General features: G+C 47.1%; 1 protein-coding gene across 2 annotated transcripts in view; it reads left to right on the top strand.

Annotated features, from left to right (window-relative positions):
• LOC146855013 (bcl-2-interacting killer-like) overlaps positions 1-13,102 on the top strand; it is a 143,305-nt gene that overhangs the window by 129,355 nt on the left and 848 nt on the right. The gene's annotated exons all lie outside the window — the stretch shown is intronic.

Here is a 13,102-nt window from a genome sequence, read left to right as displayed (position 1 = left end):
AATTTGCCCAATGTGCATCGCTGGTCGTCCTGACTTCGCGGTAGCTCCTGCTACATTCTTCTCCACAGCAACAAATGCTGTTCAGCAACTCCTCTCTGGAAGGATACCCAGTATCCTGGAGCCCTCGGTGGATACAGCCTGCAGTTTTGTCCCTCTGGGGATTTCTGACTTCCATGAAAGAGACTAAGAGGCTCATTATGTCGGTCCCACCGACATCTGAAGCAGCGGTCCGACCACCAAATCAGTCGGTCCGACCACATGTGTGAGGGACCGACTGCTGCGGTTCCGACAGGCCCTGTGGTTGGAATGTAATCCCTACAATGAGGGCGGTGCCTACTCATGCACCGCTGTGGGAATTACAATGGCACTTTCTGACAACCTTTCAATGGCGGTCCGACCGCCATTGTAAGGCTGTCGCAAATGGACTTTGGGAGCCCCTCGCAGGGCCCCCCGTCCCTCTGTGGCCTATGCTATTAGGCCTAGGGGGGCACCACAAACATCCCTGCACCATGTGGCTGGCACCATGAGGTGCCTGCCACATGGTGTAGGGATGTTTAAAAACATGCCTTTTCCGAGCCGCAGCACAAGCCTCAATGCCAAAAGGCATGTTTCCGACCGTCTCCACGGCAGTCGAATCCGAATTAGGCGGTCCGGACTGCCGACTACCTGTCGGCCAGTCCCTTTTGCTGCAACGATACTGGTCGGACGAGCGTCCGACCGGCATCGTAATTAGGGCTTAAGTTCAAATGTAGACTATTCATGACGACTTTGTCGAAAGGCTCCCCAATGACAATGCTTCCTACTCAGACACTGCTGGCTGCCTTGCCCGGCTGAACTTTACCTTCTCAGACACGTATTTTTCTAAATTTCTTCCAAGTTGGAAGGTAAGTGGAGACTGGGCCCAATCCACTTTGTGTATCCGAACTCCGCTCCATCGCCATAAGCCATACCCTTTGACTGTGCCCTGGGCTCGTGTGACTAAAAATAATCATAATAATACGAGCATTTGTACAACGGGCACCTACCTCAGACGAGGTGTCTGAAGGCTATCGGAAAGATTAAGCAAACTATTGACCAGAGTCACAAGGTGCTGGGCTAACCTGCCGCCAGTGCCGGGGATTGAACCGTGAGCCCCCGTGGTCTGAAGTCAGCCGCCCTGGCAGCTGCACCACACCTCTTCCTAGATGTCCGCTGTTGGTGCTTTGATCTAGAATCTAGATTTTACTAAAACTTTTAAAAATTCATAACTTTGGTTTTACTGATTGGATATTTGTTGGTTTAGTGTCAAATAATGTATTCAAATTTACTCCAATTTTCTAAACTGGTGTGGGATTTTTCTTGTGTTGTTTTTCCACTTTATTACTGTTTAAGTGCTACACAGATACTTTACACATTGCATCTATTAAGTCTGACTGCTTTTGTGCCAAGCTAGCAGAGGTTTAAGTAAGGGTTAATGTAGTGACTTTTGTGGTTTCACCCTGACAAGGATTGTGGCTGTTGCTTGAGCAGAGTTTCACCCTCCTCAACCAACAACTCAATTTCTGACAGAGGGTGAAATTGTTTTCGGGTTTTCTATGTTGGGTGTAGAGATTTGGGGGTGCAGATCATTTGACCCTTCGCCTAGCCCGTGTAAGCTGTGTCATTTAATCCATCTAGTTGTGGTCTTCAAGTCTTCCTTCTGTACTGGGTACAACTTTGATTTCTTAGGGGTTAGTGACATGTGTATGTTAGTAGTTGTGTCGGGTGTATGGGTCTGACTATTGCAGTGTTTTTTAAGTTGATCTTAATGTCGGCTGCTGGATTGGTGACCTGTGCAATCCTAGCGTAATGGTTTGAATTTGTCCCCTCGGTGGTTCGAAATAGGTAAGTCACTCTGCAGTTGTGATTCAGCCCAGCACTCTCCTGGTTATATACATTGCCCTGTAACCCCGGTTCCCTTGTCTTGGTGCATCTGTCTCAATTTTGATACTCAGTAACCACCATGTAATTTTCCAAACGCGCTCAGAATATTTACATAGTGCAGCAGTCGCTAATGGCTTGCTCTCTTGGCTTTTTATGTTCTTCTGAGTAGATTCATGTCCGTGATAGTGGATTTACACAATGAAGAGCCTCTGTGGCGGTTGGCATATTTCACGTTTCCCTGGGTCGCAGCAAGTGTGGGTGGTGTTGATGCAGTTATGAGATGAATTATCCTATGATGGTGTTTCATAGAGGAAAGGCCCTGTGACCCTCCAATCTAAAATGAGTGTGTCAGATTCATGTCAAGGATTATCCCTGTGGAATGCTGTTGGTGGGTGTAGGAGTTCTGGTTTTTCAGCCCTCCAACTAAGCTGTACCAACTATGGCACTGTTGTCATGAAAGGGCTCACCTAAGTGAGCTATGAGATAGATGAATGAATGTAAACGGAACACCAAAACAGAAAGGTAGACAAATAGCTAATCAGACCAATACGTACACATACCTGTTAATGGAAAGATCGACAGACCAAGACATATCTGTGTCTCCAATGGGTTTAGCAGCTGGAGGAGACAGGGCAGGGATCTGCTTTGTGTCTTAGTGAGAAATAGCTTTGCTGTCTACAGTGAACAAAGAATAAGTGTCCCCGGCCTGTTTCTCACTCCATGGCGTTTCCGCTGAGACTCGATCTGCGTTCTAACCCCTTTACTTTTTCCCCCATCGTCCCTTTTTGCTCCATTGGTCTTGTTTTTTTTGTTTCTTAATGCTCTAGTCAACTGTTAACTGAAGTAACGTTGTAACGCTGTACATCCTCTTGTAATGCACCCCTTTACTTTTCCCCCATTTCCCTATTTACACCATTGGTCCTGCTTTTTTGTTATTCTAATTGCACTAGTAACTGATGTTACTGTAACTCATGTAATGCTGTAACTGTAAATGAAACTTTAAGTTCGAGGCATATGAGCTGCACATTACACACTTGTGCATAGATCGCCATCTGGTGTTGGGCCCGAATGTTTGCAGTTGTTTTTCCTCTTGGAAAGTCTTTGTAAGTCACGAGGTCGGTGACTCCTCCTTTGGATCGTATTGCGCATGGGCTTCGGCTCCATCCTCAGATTGTTTTTTCTGCCATCGGGCTCGGATGTGATCTTCGCGCTCCGGTTCCGAACAGCTTCCAGTTCGACGATCGACGCGCAATCCTCACCCCAACTCGCGGTATTGTTTTCGATCGCGATCTCCCCACTCGACGCGCCTCTCATCGGCGAAAACCTTCGATTCCGGTCGTCGACGACGGCCTTCGGGCCTACCCAAGCTCTGGTCCTGGCTAATGGAAAGGACTACCTTCAAGAAGTGCCCTCGATGTGGGTCCAAGTTCCCCCACACCGATTACCACGAAGTATGCAATCTCTGCCTCTCCCCTGAACACGAGGCTCGAGATTGTCCGGCGTGTAAGTCCTTCCGGTCCAAGAAAACCATTCGAGACCGAAAGGCTAGAAGAACCATGGCACACTCGTCGACAGCGATTCCAGACAACATCTTCGGGGAAGGCATCGATGCTCCAGAACAACACCACACCGACGAGGGACTCGTCAGCGCCTCCGAAGCCGACGATTGAGATGTGGAGGACATCACTCCGGCACAGAGGGTCGTGAGTACTAATCTACCCCCCACACCCTCGCCGGCACCGAAAAAGGCTTCGGTCACGCCTTCGCCTCCGGGCCTAAGCAAGACCAAAGACATTGCTTCCCACACCGCACCTTCGGGCCCAGTAAAGAAGCCGATTAAGCCTTCCGCCGGCTCGGGCTCGAGCCAGCCCACCATCGGTGCCGATAAACACTCTTCGACACCGAAAAAGAAAATGGCCTCCACTTCAACACCGAGCCCCGCACCGAAACACTCAGTGTCGAGAACCAGCTCCAGCTCCTCGGTGCCGACACCATCTTCGGCACCGACAAAAGCACACAAGGCCACCGGCACCGACACTTCGAAGCAGAAATCCACCTCGGCGCCGACCAAACAAACAGACTTTTCCAAGCATAGTTCCAAACAACGAACCAGCGCGGATAAAGCCAAAAAACCAACGGCCCCGACGCCTTCGGCGCCGACGGACCAACCAACATCACCAGAACTTTTTACACCGGATCCATTACAAAAAACACTAACCAATGATCCTAAAACCGGACATTTGATGCTCTCCATCAAAAAGAGACAGCTGGATAAACCTGCTCCGCCTCCACCTCCAAAGAGGAAGGGCTCTGCTACCTCTCCTTTCAGAATAACTTCCCCACCTCCACCGCCTCCTCCACCTTCCCCTCCTCCACCTTCCCCTACTCCACCGTCTCCGCCCCCACCTCATAATTCCCCAACACCCTCTCCGGATGATGATGATCAGGGGGATCCATATGATGACATAGGAGACGTGCCCCAAGATTTACCTACAGGGGAACCCACTCCCACAGGCTCCCCAGACCCATGGGACGATTATAATATCCCTGACATCCCTAACGTCCCACAGGATGATCTCTACCCTTCCAGACCTTCCCCACCAGAAGACTCACTGGGGTTCAACCATCTACTACAAAGGGCGGCACACTATCACAGGGTAGATCTCCATACCGACCCCGTGGAGGAGGATTTCCTCCTCGATACGTTTGACACCACACATAGGACTACCTCCATATTGCCTATGCTCAAGGGAGATATAAAACATGCGCGAGAGGTCTTTAAAGACCCAGTCAGAGCCAGGGTCATTAACCCGCGCATTGAAAAGAAATATAAATCCGCCCCTACAGATCCCTCCTACATCAGAGGGCCAGTACCACTTGATTCTCTGGTAGTGTCCACAGCACGTAAAAGGGCCAACTCCCAAGCGTCTGGCGAAGCACCACCACTTGTCAAAGAGTCTAAACTCTTGGACGCATCAGGCAAGCGTACTGCATCCCAAGCTGCCAACATATGGCGTATCGCTAATAACAAGCGCTACTAGCCAGGTATGACAGGGCCCATTATGATGAATTAGAAGCCATAATGCAACATCTCCCTGATAAATACAAACCTAGGGCCAACGAGCTAATTCAGGAGGGCAAAACCATTACTAATACCTCCATACGTTGTGCCCTAGATGCAGCAGACACAGCCTCCAGGGCCATCAATACTAGTGTCCTCCTCCGTCGCCATGCCTGACTAAGGATCTCAGGTTTTAAACCGGAGGTACAGGCCTCCATCCTCAACAATCCCTTTGACCAGGAACATCTGTTTGGCCCAAAAGGGGATGAGGCCCTAGAAAAGATGAAAAAAGACACGGACACGGCAAAATCCATGGGAGCTTTACAATCACACCCTCCCAGGCGCTCCTTTCGCCGCTCTTCCTTTCGGAGCACATCCAGAGGCTACTCCTCCGACACCGCTTCCACTTCATATAAGGCCCCTACCCAGTCCACCTTTACAAGGGGCTACCAAAGAGGCGGCTACAGGGGTAACAATAACAAAGGCAGAGGCAAAACAAACACCACCCGCTCTGCCACCGCACCTACCCAATGACTTCCCTCCACTCCCCCCAGACCATCCCACTCCGGTCGGGGGCAGACTCCAAAATTTCCTCCCTGTCTGGGCCACCATCACCTCAGACAAATGGGTAACACAAATAATTTGGTCAGGCTACTGCCTAGAACTAATATCTACCCCCCAAACATTCCACCCAGACAACGCCCAATGTCACAAGAACATCTAACACTACTAAAGCAGGAGGTAATCTCCCTCCTACAGAAAAGGGCGATAGAACACATTCCTACCAACCAACGAAATATGGGGGTCTACTCCCTATATTTTCTCATACCAAAAAGGGATGAGACTCTGCGGCCCATCCTAGACCTCAGGCCCCTAAACAAATACATACACTCAGACCATTTTCACATGGTAACGCTTCAGCAGGTACTTCCACTGCTTTCCCAAAACGACTTCCTGACCACTTTAGACCTAAAAGACGCTTATTTCCACATTCCAGTGCACAACGCTCACAGGAAGTTCCTCAGATTCGTAGTGGACGGCCAACACTACCAATTCAAAGTACTCCCGTTCGGAGTCACAACAGCACCACGTGTATTCACCAAGTGCCTAGCAGTGGTGGCAGCACACCTCAGGAGACAACACATCCATGTCTTCCCATACCTAGACGACTGGCTAATAAAAGCCAGTTAATACAGCCAGTGTGCACAACACACATATGCCACTATCCAGCTACTTCACCAACTGGGCTTCACAGTAAACCACGCAAAGTCCCATCTACAACCATCCCACATAAAACAATACCTCGGTGCCACCATAGACACCTCAAAAGCGCTAGCCTACCCCAATCCTGCCAGGATTACAAGCATTCAGGCTCTACGCGCAAAATTCATGGCACAACACTCCCTTCCAGCTCGAGTGTTTATGCAACTAATAGGGATGATGGCCTCTTGCATCTTCATAGTACCTCACGCAAGACTCCAGATGCGTCCGCTCCAAGAGTGCTTAGCGCGCCAATGGAACCAGGCCCAGGGTCAATTAACAGATCTGATGTTGGTAGACAGTCGCACCCATCGCTCTCTGCAGTGGTGGACCACCACAAAACTTTCCAAAGGTCGACCGTTCCTGGACCCGGTTCCCCAGATAGTACTAACCACAGACGTTTCGCTCTCCGGCTGGGGAGCTCATCTATTACATCTCACCGTGCAGGGCACATGCACACCTCAACAAAAGTTACTCCACATCAACCTTCTGGAGTTACTACCGATCTTCTTAGCCCTAAAATCTTTCAAACACAGATTTCAGGCAAGGCAGTCCTAATCCGCACAGATAACATGACAGCCATGTACTATATTCAAAAACAAGGCGGCACAGCTCTCTCAGCTAGCACAGAGCATATGGAGATGGGCCATACCCCAGAAAATCTTTCTCCTAGCTCAGCATGTCCCAGGAGTCCAAAACACTATGGCAGATCTGCTCAGCAGACAAACACAACAAATCCACGAGTGGGAACTCCACGCACAAGTTCTACACCCGTACTTTCAGATGTGGGGGCATCCACAGATTGACCTCTTCGCCACCCACGAAAACACCAAATGCCCAAGCTTCGCCGCCAGATTTCCACACCCATTGTCCAAAGGAAATGCGATATGGAAGAACTGGTCAGGCAGATTTGCGTACGCTTTTCCGCCTCTCCCACTCATTCCACTAGTGGTGCGCAAACTACAACAACATTCCCTCACACTAATCCTAGTAGCTCCAACTTGGGCCAGACAACCGTGGTACACCACACTGCTGCAACTATCTGTAGTACCACACCAAAAATTACGCCTCTCTCCACACCTCTTAACCCAGAACCATGGAGAGATCAGACACCCGGACCAAGCTCAGCTCAACCTTGCGATCTGGCTCCTGAAGTCCTAGAATTCGGTTATCTAAATCTTCCCCCTGACTGTATGAACGTCATCAAGGAAGCTAGGCGACCCACCACTAGAGCGTGCTACGCCGCCAAGTGGAAACGTTTTGTTGTCTATTGTCACAACAACACCATCAATCCCCTAGACGTCTCCATTCAACACATCATAGGCTACTTACTCCACCTACAAAGGTGTAATCTAGCCTATACGTCCATTCGCCTGCACCTCGCAGCTATAGCAGCTTACCTACAAAACAGGCAACATCTATCACTCTTTAGAGTACCTGCCATTAAAGCCTTCATGGAAGGCCTTAAAAGAATAATTCCCCCCAGAGTGCCACCCTCACCTGTGTGGAACCTAAATATCGTTCTCACCAGACTAATGGGGCCTCCCTTCGAACCACTGCACAAATGTGAACTCCAATTTTTCACCTGGAAAACCGTTTTTCTCGTAGCCATCACTTCCCTCAGAAGGGTCAGTGAGATACAAGGATTTACCATTCAAGAACCTTTTCTACAAATGCACCATAACAAAGTTGTTCTCCGTACCAACCCAAAATTCCTCCCTAAAGTCATTTCTCCTTTTCACCTAAACCAATCTGTAGAACTACCAGTATTCTTCTCGCAACCACAAACTGTTGCAGAAAGAGCTCTCCACACACTAGATGTCAAACGAACCTTACTCTACGTCATCGATAGAACACAACCTTTCCGTAAGACCAAACAACTGTTTGTCTCTTTCTCTCCACCACACAAGGGCAACCCCATCTCCAAGTCGGGGATAGATAGGTGGATTGTCAAATGCATTCAGATTTGCTACTACAAAACAAACCGAACGCTATCCGTTCCCCCTAAAGCCCATTCTACACGTAAAATAGGGGCTTCAATGGCTTTTCTAGGAAACATCCCATTAGATGATATAAGCAGCTACATGGTCAACACCACACACTTTCACTAAACACTATTGTAGATGTGCAAACTAAGCAACAGGCTAGTGTGGGCCAGGCTGTACACAAAACATTATTTCAAACCACTCCAACAGATACGGGTGGTCGCCGCTAAGGGTGGGTACTGCTATATAATCTATGCACAAGTGTGTAATCTGCAGCTCAAATGCCTCGAACGGAATATGCTACTTACCAGTATGCATCTGTTCTTGGCATGTAGAGCTGCAGATCTACACACGCCCACCCGCCTCTCCGGCTACCTTTATCTGTTGCAGTTTATCTCATTTAGATACAACACACATGGGCATCTTCACTGTTTATTACTACGCTCCATCATTTCCCTGCTGGCGAAAAACAATCTGAGGATGGAGCCGAAGCCCATGCGCAATACGATCCAAAGGAGGAGTCACCGACCTCGTGACTTCCAAAGACTTTCCAAGAGGAAAAACAACTGCAAACATCCGGGCCCAACACCAGATGGCGATCTATGCACAAGTGTGTAGATCTGCAGCTCTACATGCCAAGAACAGATGCATACTGGTAAGTAGCATATTCCTTCTCATGTAAAGCGCTCTGATACCTCTGGGTCTAGCCAGCGCTAGATAAAACTCTTCAAATAAATAAAGTCAGTTGAGTAAGGGGGGATGGTTCTGCGGTCAGTGGCAACTGAACAGCTGGCCTTTTGTTCTTGTTTCTGGACTAGTTAAAGTTTTTTCAAAGCCCGGGTGAACTCTACCCAGGATGAACTGCATGGACTGGTAGCCTTTGTTGCTGTCTTTCCCTAATCTGTACATTATCTACAGGCACAGACAGACTTCCTGTGTTACAGAGAGAGTTTATAGGAGCAAGAGCTATGGGAGTACAAGGTGTTCATTTCCCTAAAATGTTTGGGCTTCTGAGAGGATAGGAACATGAGGGTTTTAGATAAAGGCCATTGTTAAAAGTGAATGGGACCTGGTACAGTCTCATCTCAGATCAAAAAGAAAGAGTATGCAGTTCCTCAGAGAAAAGGGGGAGTGAAGGTGTGGAGAAGAGACCGTGAGAAAGAGGAATTCCTCTTTTCGGAACTAGGGTCCTCACACACCCAGCAAGCTAGGTGTCATGCTTCATCATATGGACCTGCTCCTCGTCGGGCCGGCGCTGCAATGCCCGACGGGCACCCTTAAAAGGGGCTCTTTAGCGGAGATCTTTAGTTCCTGGCCGTATGATGCAGTGTGTGTGAGAGGGACCTAGTGGTGTAGATGTGAATGCAAGTGTGTGGTTAAAACAAGTTGGAAAGTCCAAAAATAGAATTTTATTAGGAGTGGCTCTCCACCTGATTAAAAATGAAAACAGAGTGGCAGCTGGCTGATATTATGATTCAGCTTGGCTATGCTCTTCTGTGGTGGTCGACATGTTTCTTGCCCGGTGGTCCTAATGATCCGTGGCAATTCTTCAGGACCTACTGAACTGTCATTAATCTACACAACGTGGTGAGTACAAATGTTACCTGCCACACGTTATATGGAAAACGATCTCGCCATATGTCTAAGGGGACCTAAGAAAAAAAGGAAAGTTTTTAGGAAGGCAACCCAAGCATAGGCAGTGATTAAAATTAGTACTGTACAGGTAGATCTCACATAGTAGTGATTACCCCCTCGACCAAATGGCACAAGTATACGTCCATTGTCACCAAGTGTCAAAATATCCTATACAGTGAGTAGGTATTCTCCTCCAAGAGTGAATGTAAAAACAAGCTACATAAAACAGAAGACTGGAAGTGTTGTACTCCCTATGAGGAAGTAATTATGAAGTGACAACAGGTTTCTTCATTGCCCGGTGATCATTAGGACCACCGGGCAAGAAACATGTCGACCACCACAGAAGAGCATAGCCAAGCTGAATCATAATATCAGCCAGCTGCCACTCTGTTTTCATTTTTAATCAGGTGGAGAGCCACTCCTAATAAAATTCTATTTTTGGACTTTCCAACTTGTTTTAACCACACACTTGCATTCACATCTACACCACTAGGTCCCTCTCACACACACTGCATCATACGGCCAGGAACTAAAGATCTCCGCTAAAGAGCCCCTTTTAAGGGTGCCCGTCGGGCATTGCAGCGCCGGCCCGACGAGGAGCAGGTCCATATGATGAAGCATGACACCTAGCTTGCTGGGTGTGTGAGGACCCTAGTTCCGAAAAGAGGAATTCCTCTTTCTCACGGTCTCTTCTCCACACCTTCACTCCCCCTTTTCTCTGAGGAACTGCATACTCTTTCTTTTTGATATGATTAATTGGGCACGTATGCTGGACCTCCTATAAACAAAAGCCCGCCAGTCCCCCCTTCTTGATAACACAGTCTCATCTCAGGGCAGAAGGACCTAGGTTGCCAAAGCTCTCACCAGTGTTGCTTCTCTGATGAGTTTCTTTAAAACAAATTCGGTAAATTGATTAATTCTCTTAAGGAAAATGGTCTTGATTATATGGGAATACCATAATTACATGTGCGTAACTTACGACATATGTACCATTGGCATGATTCACATGAAAATCTGTGTCCCTGTCGGAAGGAAGTAACTTGATAAAATATTAATTAATTTCCCTATCTAGGAACAACCAGAGTTGTGAATGTGTTGCAAAGGGCTAAGAATGCAATAAAGGTGGAAAGGCGCAGAACCCTGCTGATGCCATTCCAAGATGTCCGAGTAGATACAGATGTCATTAGGAGCATGCTGCCAGTTTCATATGTTGTGGCCACAAACACACATCAACACATACCTTATTAGAACATGGAATGTTGAGCACTCCATTGAAGACAGTAGAGTGCTCCGGGTTTCTAAAGGCTGGTAGAAGCCTGGATCATCAACATTCAATGTTTGTTCACAGGGGTTGCTGTGAACAAAGGCCTCATGGAGCCTGAGGGGATTTCAACCCCCTCGGGCTCTGTGAGGCCTTTGATTTACAAATTAGAACAGTCTGTCCTCTAGGTGCTGAATGTTCTAATAGCCTTAGAGCCCTTCGTAGCTGGCTCTACCAGCCATTAAAGGGCCGCTCCTTTGTTAAAGGCCCTGATTCTGTAATGGGTCTTTAATGATTGGTAGAGCCTGCTACGTCGGGCGCTAAGGCTATGTTGAATTCATGGTCAGTTTTATCTGAGTCCTCAGTCCACATAGTGCCATGTCCGTGTCTTGGTTCAAGGAGCATTGAAGAGATAAGAGCAGATCCTGCCCAGACCCACGAATTTTGAAGGAGTAGACCAACATGAAACTGCTGTTGAGCAGAGTACGGTGAATGTGAATGGAGGTGTGTGTTCTGTTGTTGTGCCTACGAGAGGCAATTAGGTATTGAGGAAAGGTAGGCATAGGCTTACGAAGCAGGTGCATTCATGTTTGAGGTCATTTGGGCCAGTGACTACAAGAACAAGTATGGATGTAATATTAGCTTAAGGAAGAATCTTAATTTATATATTATGTGATGCAAGAGGGCAACAATGTGTTGTATGTGATATTGTATTTATGTTGGGCTGTGTTCTTTCATTTAATGCCGCGTCATGTGTTATGATGGGGTACATTTTGGTATGGAGTGGTATGGTATGTCAGTTATGGTTTAGTGTGGTGCAGAATTTCATACAGTAAAATGCTGTGTTGCAGTTATGGTATGTTATTAGGTGGAACATCTCACATCCATATTGGCCAGAGTGGTAATGAGGTGCATTTGAACTCCTTTCTTTCTCTACTGCTCTAGTTTGAGGCTGGGATAGCGCTCGATAAGAGATATTCCCTTAATTTCACAGATAGTTCTTTGGTTCTCTTTCTTTACCAAAGCTGACAGAATGGTCATATTTTGTCCCATTAGACACCAACAAAAACTTTAAATGTAGGGATCAGGTAGATCAGAAGATCCAACAGTCTTGATGTGGTATAGGCGTGGGTGGAATGTTAAGGAGCTTGTGGGAAGGTCAAGGAGAAGCTCAGTTCTGTTTCAATAGTCTAATTCGCCCTAAATCAATCAAAAGTGTGTTGAAAAAGAATGATGGAACAACCCATCTTAAAGCAATTTATTCCAAATATTAGGGTGGAAAGGTAATAGGGTACAGAAATAAGTCCTGAAGAAAGGACATGAAGTAATTCAATACTTCAAGCTCTCATGAAGTACTTCACGTACCCATCATAAGATTGAGTGCCCAATACAAACAGTAAATAAACAGCAGATTATGTTTATCCCACAAGAGAAATAGTGCCCACTTAACTCCAGCTTTCCGCAGGCTAAGGTGTCGGGATAATATGCTGAAGACCATGGCTCATTTGATAGATAAGCATATCAGGGGTTGCAGAGGTAGGCACAGTGGTTGCTAAGAAGAACATAAGCATGCAATACCTTCTGACCCATGAAGGGCAATCCTGGCAGACATTAAACACAGATCAAGAAAGAATCATTAGGTATGCACACGTAAACTACACACGATCTAAAAAAGAAACTTAAGTGTGAGCTGCGTGGTAAATATGGATATGGCATGAATACATTATGTGCACAAACTTTGAGTAGGAGTCAAACAGCGAGCATTCCGAGTGGAGTGACAAAGGATTGGCCACAGACAAATGATTCATATTTTGCTTACTCCTACTAAATATTAACCTTTGGATCATTCACAGCATTAGGAATTATTTTGCTATTCAGAAGACCGAATTTACACACGAAGAAATCTGCTTAAGTTTTGCAAAAAGTGTACCAATTAACTCAATTGTTACATGAAATGTGTAGGACGGGGTGTAATGGATTAGAAACATTTTTGGGGAA

This window comes from Triturus cristatus, chromosome 4_1 (assembly GCF_964204655.1).
Source record: "Triturus cristatus chromosome 4_1, aTriCri1.1, whole genome shotgun sequence".
Classification (NCBI taxonomy): Eukaryota; Metazoa; Chordata; class Amphibia; order Caudata; family Salamandridae; genus Triturus; species Triturus cristatus.
This window is presented reverse-complemented; position numbering and strand designations above follow the sequence as displayed.